We start from the raw sequence: 12,739 nt of genomic DNA, 5'->3' as shown, positions 1-12,739 counted from the left end.
AAACGGTATTTCTTGAATTTCTCGAGCTGTACTTTTATTTTTTCACGAAATTGATGCAAAATGGCAATATCCGGTATAAGATATTATAGAAGTCGCTGTGCATAAAACATACTATATCATATGATGTATGATACCCTGATAGCGTTATATTGTAAGATAATATGACTAAATTATTGCGTGTGGATTACGGTGTTACAATTCTATGATGTTACATACTATTTTTTGATGTTGCAAACTATTTTCTTAAAAAAAAACTTTTTGCGCAATCATGCAATTATTATTATAGCAAAATAAGAAAACCCAAATAGGAAAACTTCACTCTTTTTCTTGTCAACGGTCGCTGCAGCTAACGAAGCGAAGCGACCTTTCAAATCCGTGCCTGTCTGAAGTTGAATCCAGTGCTTTTTTAGCATGTTACAGTTTTGAAGATATTGCACTGCAGTGTAATTCTGTAACGTCAGATCTTTTGTTTAGGATGCTTTGTTTAAATAAGTTTCCCCACTGAGGGGGAAACTTGCATCTATCAACACGACAGGGTATTCTTAGTCAATTAGATTAGACTAATGTAAATAAAACCTGGGATACACGGGGATGAGGTTGGTAACCTAGGGATTGGCAGGTCCAACCGTAATATTTTTAGTTTTACGCTCAAGCTTAGTTGCACCCGTTGCACATAAAAAGTTGACTATCACTCATTCCTCTCCGATGGGAAATTGGCCAGTACATACACGAGAGCATAGTATAAGAAAGCCGCGGCTGGAATGATAACATCTGAATTTCTGTTGTTCTATCTCTGTCGTATTTGATGAGTATTTGTTGATCAAGAAATCAGTAATGTAGCATCTTTAATGGTAAATTTTATTGGTTTGTCATTACTACTCACTTCTCAGTGCGTTTTAGACATTAATGATATGCCCTTGATAATACACTTGCATCGTAAAATCATTGTAAAGGAAAGATCAACAATAAGAAATTTAAACAAGCACAAAATGGCTTGACTGAAAGAACTCAAAAATTAATAATGCCTCGAAATGCTTCACAAATTTTCAGTAAATTTTTAGAAATTAATGAAAAAGTACATCAAGATAATCTGTGAAAATTTTGAGCTAGCACCTTCAAAATTTATCATTCAAAAAGGAAATTGTCATCTCGAATAAGTTCTATAATCTTAATTTTGGCGAAAACTATTGTTTCCACAAATACCCCTGAAATATGTCCAAAATTTTCAAGTGTTTCATTAGGTACAGATTCAAGATATATAGCATAAAAAAAAACTTTTTGTGAAGAAAATAAGAGAAAAATTTCAAAAAACTATCACCAATAAAAATGATCATCTTGATCTTATAAAGCTTCGAGACATAGAGAAAAGCGGATAACTGAAAGACAATGCGGTACATATTCCAGCCGCGGCTTTCTTACACTATGACGAGAGGATTGGAAGAGTATTCCCGAGATAATTTTTCCGAGTTAATACCTCATATCTTGAATTTTGGAATTGGACATTTCATAACTACAAGCGTTAATGCGTCTAGCGTTAAAACTCTACACTTCGAACCTCCTTTAGAGCACTTACAAGTAGATTGCGTGGTTTTAAAACTTTCTGGGGAATTTCTCTTTTTTCTCAAATACTATGACCATGCTTGTAGGTTTATTTTTCTTCCTTTAGTTTTTCCGATTTATTTTTTTCATTTTTCAACTTGGGGACTTTGCTTCCTTTTGTTTTATCATCAATTTTAGAAGAGATCCAGTCTTCCTTCTTGACAAAGTTGAAACCAAAGTCAACGAAGCCCAAAAATCGTATGCCAACGCAACATTCGTCCTAGCGAGTGGCTTGAAATCAATCGTAAAAGAGACCAGGTACGCTGAAATCAAAGAAAAGAGGGATCACGACCAACGCCAAAGGAACACCATAATCCATGGAGTAGCCGAACAAAGGGATAGTGAAACAACTGATGGTGACAAAAACTTTGTCAACGATCCTCGTTAAAACTATCATGGATTGTATCATAGGACTTTGGATAACATCAAATAAAAACGTGGAGAAGCGAAGCATTGTTTTTCCATTGTTTTAACAATCGAGGATGTAGCTTTGTCCGCAAAGGACAACTGTCATGGCGGCTCGAAGGTCTCTGATTTTGAAAAATGATTAATAATCCAATTTCTAAAAAGTCCTGAACTTGTTTTTTTGTATATTTACTGGATGAAACTTTGAAGATGAAGCAAGAAGCTCAACGAATAGATTTATGAAATCAAATGTGACAAAAACATCATAAACAAGAAAAATTTAGTAAAAAGCCTAGATTGACGCTAAAAATAAAGTGGCAATATCTTTCAAATTTTTTCTGGAAGAGCTAGAATTGACATATGTTAGACGGAGTATCTTGGTTTCATAGTGATATGAAAATCTTTTGGAGGCACGCGGTGCACGGGGTTTTGGCGAGGTGGAAGTTTGAAATTTTCTGGTGTCACATTCAATTTCTTCTACATAATGTTGTCATATTTTTATCATGTTTGAACGTCATACGACATATCATTAGCAATTTATTGATGCATTTGACTCTCTTGAGAGAACTTTAGGTCTCATTTGAGAATCGTATAATTGTGTTTTGATGAAAATGCAATAAATAATTTTACGAAAGATGATTAGTGAAGGGAGGAGGGTGAACAATAATGTCATTACTGCGGACAAGGCTAGTACAGGGTGTCCCTAATTAAAGTATCGAGTTTGAACATGCGATTGAGTAGAAAAGTTTGTGTGTGTTATCGCAAAATATAACGTCTCATCACACAGGCTTATTATAAAAAGGTAGTTACAACGTATAAATTATCGTAATACAAAGAAAAAAGGGAGAGCTTAAAAACAATTTTGACTTTCTACTCATAGTTGTGTTTCGACTCGATACTTTAATTAGGGACACCCTGTACATGAGAAATCGATGAAAAACCAGCTTGTGGTGTACACATTTTTTTTTATAAGCAACTCCATTTTTTGGGTCAGGCCTAAAGTTGCTAAGGGTTTTTCGAAATCCAGGCCCAAAGCTGCTTGTATGGTTACTTAAAAATTTTCAAGCTTAAAATGGTTGAAAAGCACATTTTTGCACTTTTCAACAATTTTTCAATTTTGAATGGGCAGTAGAGGCATTTTTCAAAGTTTTTCAAGGCTTTCTTTCAAAGTCGTGTCAAAGTTATTTTTTATTGCTGAGGAAAAAAGTTGCTAATTTGGATTTGAGGCCTCAGGGTTGCTAAGCAAGTTGCTTATTTTTTGGGCCATTTTGAGGCCTGGGCCCTTAGCAACTCGGTTGCTTATAAAAGAAAATGTGTATCCACAGTCCTATCTATGATAAATCCATGTAACTATAAATATTCCGGCAATGGCGGTTACAGAAGGTACTCAATCTTTTTTACGGAGATTGTTTCTTTTGTTATTATTCCTTTTATGGGAGTAATTACTCTCCATTAAAAACACTGAGTACCTTCTGTAACCGCCGTTGGATTCCGACACTAACTAACCATCAAGAATATATCGAGAATCGGTAAACAGGCCGTTTATAAAAACGACCAATAAAGATTGTGCTTATCCAAGCAGAAAGAGAAAAAATTAACTTTATTCTTTATAATGGCTCTGAAAATGATATCTTATTCGCTTATCTTAACATTAATTCTCTAAGAAACAAAAGAAAAGATTTGAAAATGTTAATATTACCTCATCTACTATCAGAGTCAAAATTTATGAGAATTTTGGTCGTTTTTCGAAATTTGAAGTTCAGACGAGAGAGTCAATTTTGGGCTAAAACCTCTACTCATCTATTCCTTTTTTAGAGCACTTACGAATCGTTTGTAGTTTTGAAACTTCCTGGGGAACTTTCCTTTTTTCTCAAATATTATGACCATGATTGTAGATATTTTATGCACAAAGTTTGACTCCTCTTTTCCCGAATCTAAACTTCTTTTAAAGGATTTAAAAAGCCAATCAGACTCGATTTTTCAAAAAATAGCAGAGGTCTTTTACTATGGAAAAAAACCATCTTCTCAGTAATAACCTGATCTCGCCAGGAATGGAATGCTTAACTCTTTCAATACCGTCCAGCCTAATTTCGTTTATTTTGGAACGATACTTTCGGCTGCTGGTAATTTTTATTGAGGACCTAATTTAAAAAAGTTGAAAAGATAGTATTTGAAATTAAAGTTTGAACATCGCCACTTTGAAAAAACCCTGAAAAATTACGAGGAGTTAACGTTGGAATTAACCCTTTAAGTGCCGATGACTTAATAACTCGTCATTTCGAACCTTGAAAAATTTTCTTTGAAGAGCTTGATAAAAAATCCATCAACATGCTTTAAGTCAAAAGAAGATAGGTGCATTGATTTTATTTTAACAGATTGGCCTCTTTGTTTCAAAAATAGTGGGTCCTTTGAAACAGGAATCAGTTACTACCACCGCTACCACCATTTGATTTACAGCATAGACCATAAACTTCTAGTCGCGGGTGTTTTGTCCAAAAGATTTTACAGCTGGTAGAGTTTGGTGGTCTTTGTTCCAAACTCTACCGCCGCTATATTTTCCGTAAACTGCCATAAAGTCTGTAAACTCTGCGCTTATAATTTCTCGGCTTTTACTATCCCTAACGGACGATAGCATCGTCTAGCGGGAGAGTTGCATATGACATATCGGGGTGGGGATATAGTGCCTGGGGGTACTGGGTGTTTGAGGGTTTTTGAATGTTTGTCCGGGGATTATACTTGCTGTCCGCCTGGGGTCAAAAGTCTTAATGTTGTTCGGGGTAAATTTCCAAACATTTTTTATATTCTCCACCCCCTCCTCCGAAAGCAGCCGTAAATATCTGTTCTAAGAAAAACTAGAAATTTGTCTACCTGGAAATTATTGATCTGTTCTTACATAAAATCTGGCCGATTTTTTGGAAATTTGTTATCTGTTCTAAAAGCCCCGCATCACTAGCCTTTACTTTTCTGTGATCTGTTCTGACAGGTTTCCACCTGGAAATTAGCGGGATCTGTTCTAAACATCAAAAATTTCTAGCTGGCAAGTGGAACAAATATTCTCAAAAAAACTAATTTTCATGCCTGTTCTAGGATTGAAAATATTTCCAGCTGGCAAATAAGAACAGATATTTACAGGAAATTTATTTTATGAACTCTGTTTTTTTTTCTCATAAAATTGCATCCGTTCTCTTGGCTGGAAAAACGCGATCTGTTCTGAGTAGAAGACTGGTGCCCTTGGAATCGGGGTATCTGTTCTAAGATCGAAAAATCCTTCCAGCTGGCAAATAAGAACAGATAGGTATTTACGATTTTTTGTCGTTGGCTGCTTCTGCCCCTCCCTCATATTCGATTTTTTTTTCTGGAAAAGCCCTTTATTTGTGATCGCAAACAAATAAATACACGAAGTTCGAAAGAACAACCACAGAGATATGTAGATATCAGTAAGTTCAGGGTCCCGGTTTGCCGAATTTCAAAGTCCTGGTTTGCAGAATTCAGAGCTGTTCAGAGTCCCACTTCAGTGTCCCGAATTGTGGGTCTCTCTCCCTTTGTTTTCTCGCTACGCAAGTTTCTGCGTAAGTAGCCGGGGATTCTATAAGGCCGGAATACTGGATTCTTCCCAGTCGTTTATACAAACTAAATCCCGTAAATCATAATATAATATAACATATATACTTACGGTATTACACACGTAAACGACTCCAGTCTATGTAGTCTCGATTTCCAGACCATTATTCTTATCACGCAAAATAGGGCGGCAATTCTACTACATGTATGTCTGCCATAAAAAGCCGCGCTAGAGAGTGTTTTGAATAATTTCACTCCTACAGTCTATGCTTTTTGAGAAAAATGAAATCCGAGTTGATTGCTAGCTCGAAAATCTTTTTGGGAAAATGGAAAAGCGAGTAACAGTTAAGTGACGTCATAACTTTCACTTCATCATAATTTAGCTAACTCGAAAATTGCTAACTCGAAAATTTCTAACTCGAATTTTGGTAACTCGATAATTCCGGGCCTAGGTTTTCCGGGCCTCGTTTCATTTCTGTTGTTTTATTTTGTCGAACAACTGGTCCGTCGAACTGATGCGCTGTCGAACAACTGATCGCTTAGTTGTTCGACAGACCACTTGTTCGACAGTTGTTACTTGTTCGACATCCACTTGTTCGACTGTATGGTTGTTAGACACCCACTTGTTCGACACTCATTTGTCGAACAAGTGGTCTGTCGAACAACTAAGCGATCAGTTGTTCGACAGCGCATCAGTTCGACATTTTTTAGGATTTGTCGAACAAATGCACCGTCGAACAAGTATACTGTCGAACAAGTGGGATTTCCCCCTAAAAACACGCCTAGTTACGCCTCGTCAAATGCTCCTCATCTACTTCACTGGATAATCAACGTACCTTATCGGTCAAAACTNTCAATTATTTTTGGAAATTTGTATTCGAAAATGGTGTTTTCATTTTGGCGAGATCGTATGTTGTCTCAAAGTATAGCTTTAAGGAGAACAATATCCGATTAAACTCTCAAATTTATCCCAACAAATTCTCCATAAAAGATTCCGCACAATTACAAGGACACACGTGACTACTGAACCCACGAAATCATTTTCTGGACCCACGAAATCATTTTCCGGACCCACAAAATCAAATCTTCAGGACCCACGTAATTTTTATTTAGGACCCACGTAATTTTTTTCAGGACCCACGTAATTTTTTTTAGGACCCACGTAATTTTTTTCAGGACCCACGTAATTTTTTTTAGGACCCACGTAATTTTTTTCAGGACCCACGTAATTTTTTTCAGGACCCACGTAATTTTTTTCAGGACCCACGTAATTTTTTACCGGACCCACGTAATTTTTTTCAGGACCCACGTAATTTTTTTCAGGACCCATGAGGGCACGAGGGCACGGGACGCACGTAATTAATCACACTCTAGATTCTATAACCCATTTTTCTACGATGCACCCACACATCGTCGCAATCTCGATGCAACCTTGCATCTCTATATCATCCTCGATGCACCCTGCCTGACGGCCTTATAATTTTGATGCACCCTCACATCTAATTAAAACTTATTAATTTCGGTTCTACGCTACGTTATACACTACGCCACGAGCCCAAAAATAACGCCAATTAAGGGCTGGCGTAAAAAGGAGGAAGATGACACAGTCCGAAAAAACGATTGTCGAAATGATCAAAATCAAAAGGATGAAATGGTTTGGACATGTATGCAGAAAGCCGAACACATCACTCGTGTACCAAAGTTTCAAGCAAGATTTTCCAAATAAGAGGCCGAGAGGTAGACCACCAAAGAGAGATGGTCCGATCAGATCAGAGCAGACACAAGATTACCTCTCCTCACTGCGGAACGAAACACAAAAGAGACCGTTTGAAATGGGCAAAGTTTGTCAGAAGAGTCGCAAAGGGTCGATAGTTAAGTCAAGTCAAGTAAGTCATGTCTACTCCATAATGGCGGCAAATTATGTAACTTACATTCCGATAAATAATGAGATCTCTCACGGACCCTAACTCCTCATAGTGGAATTCGAACCACCAAAGTATTCTTGTTAGTGATTTGAAGTCCGACGCCTTAACCACTACTAGGCCACCGGGCCGTTGCCAAAATTCTTAAATTGAGCAAATTTATAAAGTGACATATAGTGTATATATAAAATAACTCCAACTGATGAGTTAGGCTAACTATTATGATCGCCATTCCTCCAAGAAGACCCCACACACGGGTGCACCACCGGGAGGATGCACCGCCGTCTGGGTGCACGTTAGGGATGAGGTGCTTATACCTAACAAAACGCTGCGCTCGCCTGTGCGCTTACGCGCACAAATTTTTCCCCACGACTTATCTGGTACTCGATGTAGAAATTTTCTTCCGACACGCTAAAGCTCTGAAGGTCGGGAAAATTTTAACATCTGGAACCTTTGAGCTACCATTTTTCTTTTTTTCTGTAAGGTTTCTCAGGCAGCAGAGATTTTCATGCTAAGTTCAGTCGGGTGCAACCGAGAGTCAAGCAAAAAGTGTAAGGACAGCTAGACACGACTGTGATGCGGTACATCAAACGATGACTACTATATAGGTCTCCGATGGTATATTGGCCCGCTCCTTCAGAGCTTTAGCTATGCTTTTTGAGAAAAATGAAATCTGAGTTGATTGCTAACTCGAAAATCCTTTTGGGAAAATGGAAAAGCGAGTAACAGTTAAGTGACGTCATAACTTTCACTTCATCATAATTTAGCTAACTCGAAAATTGCTAACTCAAAAATTTCTAACTCGAAAATTTCTAACTCGAATTTTGGTAACTCGATAATTCCGGGCCTAGGATTTCCGGGCCTCGTTTCATTTCTGTTGTTTTATTTTGTCGAACAACTGGTCCGTCGAACTGTTGCGCTGTCGAACAACTGATCGCTTAGTTGTTCGACAGACCACTTGTTCGACAAATGAGTGTCGAACAAGTGGGTGTCTAACAACCATACAGTCGAACAAGTGGATGTCGAACAAGTAAATGTCGAACAACTGGTCTGTCGAACAACTAAGCGATCAGTTGTTCGACAGCGCAACAGTTCGACATTTTTTAAGATTTGTCGAACAAATGCACCGTCGAACAAGTATACTGTCGAACAAGTGGGATTTCCCCACTACATACCTCTCTTTGATTGAATGGACAGGATTTTTTATAGATTTTCGCCATATCCACAAAGCCTGTTAGGCAGTAAGTTGTGTAAGTACCCAATTGGGCCAGTGACTGCAAGACTGTACAAAGAACTCTGTAGGCAAAAAGCTTGGTAAGTAAAAGTTTCCACATTTAAATGGATGATTATGAGAACGTTTCATATCACAAATCGCGTTGCGAGCGTTGCAAAAGTTCCAAACATTTAAGTGGAAGAATATTATTAGAAAGTTTCATGTCAGAAATCCCGTTGAGAGCGTTGCAAAAGTAGCAAACATTTAAGTGGAAGAATATTAGAAAGTTTCATGTCAGAAATCCCGTTGCGAGCGTTGCAAAAGTTGGAAACATTTAAGTGGAAGAATATTAGAATAAGTTTCATGTTAGAAATCGCGTTGGTGACTTACAGTTTCAGTTTCACTACTTTCACTTTCACTTTCACTTTCACTTTCAGCGAGTGAGCGAGCATGATAATTGATTTCTGGGTCAAAATATTTGACACTTGATCCAATCGTTTGCTTATCTTTCTTGCGTGGTCGTCATTTGAATTTCAGTATTCAGTGCTTATAAAATACGGTTGTTATAAGGGTATCAAACTCCTCACTAAGAGGGAACAGATCATAGATTCAAATTGAACGCGTAATTACTAATAGCAATTAACATTACATAACGCGTCAATATCTCTTCACTCCCATGAAATGTGATTCAAAATATGCCATTTTTGCCCTTGTGGCCAAATATTTTGCATTCGATTGACAAAAATTTGGCAAATATGGCAAAATTTGAGTGCCATAAATGCCAAATAACAAGCTAGATGCTGAATGGACCTACCTGATGATGAAAGTTAGATAGCAATGCGAGGAGAAAAATGAAAAAAATCAGTCAGAAAATATAGCGTTTAGCGAAAATGCATAACGCAAAAAAATAAATAAAAAGTTCTGGTCGCAAAAATCAGTTTTATTGACAATTGAATCATGCTTGATGGTGAGCATTGTTATCAATAATGTTTTTATGTGAAAAAAATTGGAAACATAAGGAAAAAATCCAATGAAAATCTGCAAAAACGGCGATTTCCGGCATTTTCCACCGGAAGAAATTTTTCTCAAAAATCGAACTCGGCCATGTTTTGAGCATTGCGAATACGCATCTCTCTGCAAAATATCAGAAAAAACAAAAGATGAAAATTCGAGGAAATGTCAAAAAACCGGTTTTTCCGGCATATTCCCGACATTTTCGGCCGGAAAAAAATGTTTTTCGAAAATCGAGCTCCGTCACATTTTAGGTATTGTCATTTTGCATCAGTGTGAAAAATTTCATAAAAAAATATAAAGTACAGTTCGAGAAATTCAAGAAATACTGTCTTTCCAGTGAAAATAGGTTGTTCCGAAGATTTTTAAATAGTTCCGGCTTCAAAATTCAATTTTATTGAAAATTGAAACATGCTTGATGGTTGGCATTGCTACTAATAATGTGTTTGAATGAAAAAACAACCATTTAAAAGGAAAAAGCCCAATGAAAACCCAGAAAACGGCGATTTCCGGCATATTTCAGGCACTTTCCGCCAGAAAAAAGTTTTTCTCAAAAATCGGACTCGGCCATGTTTCGGGCATTGTTAATACGCATCTTTGTGCAAAAAATCAGAAAAAACTAATGATAAAATCTCGAGAAAATGCCAAAAAAAAGTATTTCAAGCATATTTCCGGCTTTTTCGGCCAGAAAAAAATGTTTTTCGAAAATCGGGCTTCGTCACATTTTAGGTATTATCATTTTGCATCAGTGTGCAAAATTTCATAAAAAAATGTAAAATACGGCTCGAGAAAATCAAGAAATACCGTTTTTCCGGCGAAAATGGGCTGCTCTGGCGATTTTTAGAAAGTTCCGGCTACAAAACTCAGTTCTATTGACGATTGAACCATGCTTCAAGGTGGGAATTGCTATTAATAATGTTTTTGTGTGAAAAAACAACAAAATATAAGGAAAAAGTCCGATGAAAATCTGCAAAAATGGCGATTTCCGGCATATTTCCGGCATTTTCGACCGGAAAAGATTTTTTCTCAAAAATCGGACTCGGCCAAGTTTTGGGCATTGCTAATGCGCATCTTTTTGCAAAAAATCAGAAAAAACTAATGATGAAATCTTGAGAAAATGCCAAAAAACCGGTTTTTCCGGCATATTTCCGGCATTTTCGGCCGGAAATGAATTTTTTTCGAAAATCGGGCTCCGTCACATTTAAGACATTACCATTTTGCATCATTGTGCCAAAAATCAAAAAAAACCAATGAGCCAATCCTGAGAAAAGCTGGTAACAGACGGACGGACGGACGGACGAACGAACGAACGAACGAACGAACGGACATGGGTTAATTCATAGGACCTCCACCGGGGCACCCGGAGGTAGGTCCAAAAAAGATGTGGTGAATCTGGCATTCTTGGCATTTTTGGAACTTACCTCCATATGTCTCCATACAAAACACTGTTCCCATGAGACCTGTGTTCTTTTCGCTCCAATTTTGCCACTTTTGCCAAAGATTTTGAAAAATAGAAGACCTTCCAATGCTAAAGCAAAACAATGCGGATCGGCAATTTGATTGGTTAAATTGCTTTACAAACGCCAACAGAAAACTGCTGACTAAGCATCACAAAACGGAAATCATAATGGCAGCGTAGCGATGTACAAATTTGCCATGAAGCTGTGATCTTTTGACATTGAAATTGTAGATTTGGCAAAGTTGGTGAGTATGGTAAATTTGGAAGTCAATCGAATTGGCTGAAAGTGATGAGCACGAAAACAAAATCAAGAATTGGAAAATTTGACACCCAGAGGGATCGAACTCGGAAACCCATGCTTATGAGACAAACGCTCTAACCATTTGAGCTAACCACGCCTGGGAGAGTCTGAGGGAAAGCTTGAAGTTATGAGAAAGAAAAAGGAAGGAAAGAAACGAGAAGAAAATTAGTTCCCACTTTGATGTTATTATCAAAACAAAAAGATAAGTCACGCCGACGCAAATTTTTTCCCGTAGACGGGCGGAAATATCTTTAATGGTCAGAAATATCATAGCGTAATGGCCGGAAATATCATTTGATGGTCGGAAATATCTTTTGATGGTCGGAAATATCCAAAACTCTGAAAATTTGAAAATTTAATGGTCGGAAATATCCAGCACTTTTAAAAATGCTTCATCCAGCAAAAAATGTAAACAAAGATGGTAGCAAAGGTGGTGTGGTGTGGCCAACTTGATGTGTGTGCCAGACAAGAGTAGTTTTTTATTTTAAGTTTTTGGGATACTGACTGAGAACTGTTCTGTTTCTTAGTTCTTTATACAGTATTTTACACAATACGTAGACAGCTTTTTAGGGAGAGAAAGTGGTATTAACCTTTTTATTTAAACATGACTCTTCTTTCTTTCTTGTCTTTTCTATATCCTTTCCTCCTCTAGCCCCCACTGCTCTCAAATCACCCTAAAGCTAGTCCCAACCCTACCTGGACACCCTCCCATTCTAGACCTTACCCCGGTGGATCGATCTGAAAACAACCATACGTTCGGCGGAAAATTTGGCTTCCAAAATCGAACCCTTACAGTGCATCCAGCTGGCTGTGCATGCAGAGAAAATTTTGCCAAAAAATGACCCTTACAGTGGGGGCTAGAGGAGGAAAGGATATAAAAAAGACAAGAAAGAACGAAGAGTCGTGTTTTAATAAAAAGGTCAATACGCTACCTTAATTCAAAAGGGGCCTAAGTCCAGGTACCCCCCAGTTCAAAAGGGGCCTAAGTCCATTTTTATGAAATTTGAGATCTTTAGTTTTTCTCAATCTCTGGCTCATTTGCTCTCTTTTGATGTACATAACAAGTAGTTTTTAAAGTTAAAAAGGTTCAAAACTTCATACTGAAGCTCTGATAAAAGTGATGTTTAATTCAAAAGAGGCCTAAGTCCATCATCCTTTTACAATTAAGGGCCTAAGTCCATCCACTTTTTACAATAAAAAGGCCTAAGTCCACCAAAATAAGTTTGTTAAGTTTTAAAGAGGCCTAAGTCCAATTGAATTGCAAATGG

This window comes from Clytia hemisphaerica, unplaced genomic scaffold (assembly GCF_902728285.1).
Source record: "Clytia hemisphaerica strain Z4C2 unplaced genomic scaffold, Clytia hemisphaerica genome assembly, whole genome shotgun sequence".
In the NCBI taxonomy this organism is placed as follows: Eukaryota; Metazoa; Cnidaria; class Hydrozoa; order Leptothecata; family Clytiidae; genus Clytia; species Clytia hemisphaerica.
Note: the sequence above shows the minus strand (reverse complement) of the source record.